Source organism: Bison bison, unplaced genomic scaffold, assembly GCF_000754665.1.
Source record: "Bison bison bison isolate TAMUID 2011002044 unplaced genomic scaffold, Bison_UMD1.0 scf7180017864295, whole genome shotgun sequence".
Taxonomy (NCBI): domain Eukaryota; kingdom Metazoa; phylum Chordata; class Mammalia; order Artiodactyla; family Bovidae; genus Bison; species Bison bison.
In genome coordinates this window covers 2773289-2773538 of record NW_011494867.1, presented here as the reverse complement: position 1 = coordinate 2773538, position 250 = coordinate 2773289, and positions in this window count along the sequence as shown.

The window sequence follows — 250 nt, the reverse complement described above, 5'->3', positions numbered from 1 at the left end:
CAGCAGTGGAAAAGAAAGGTCGTTGCTTAAGTGTTTACTCTGTATTTCTAGACCAATATCCCTGGTTTTGTTATTTTCAAACATAGCATGTTAAGCCAACGCAGATATAAATGGATGATTTCTGTTAAGTAATTATCAAAGGGATTAAATATTGTTGAACATATATGCCACTTATTATCTAATTAAATTACTATAGAAATCTTTGAGGGAAATATCATTGTGCCCATTTAACAAACAAACAGACTGAGCC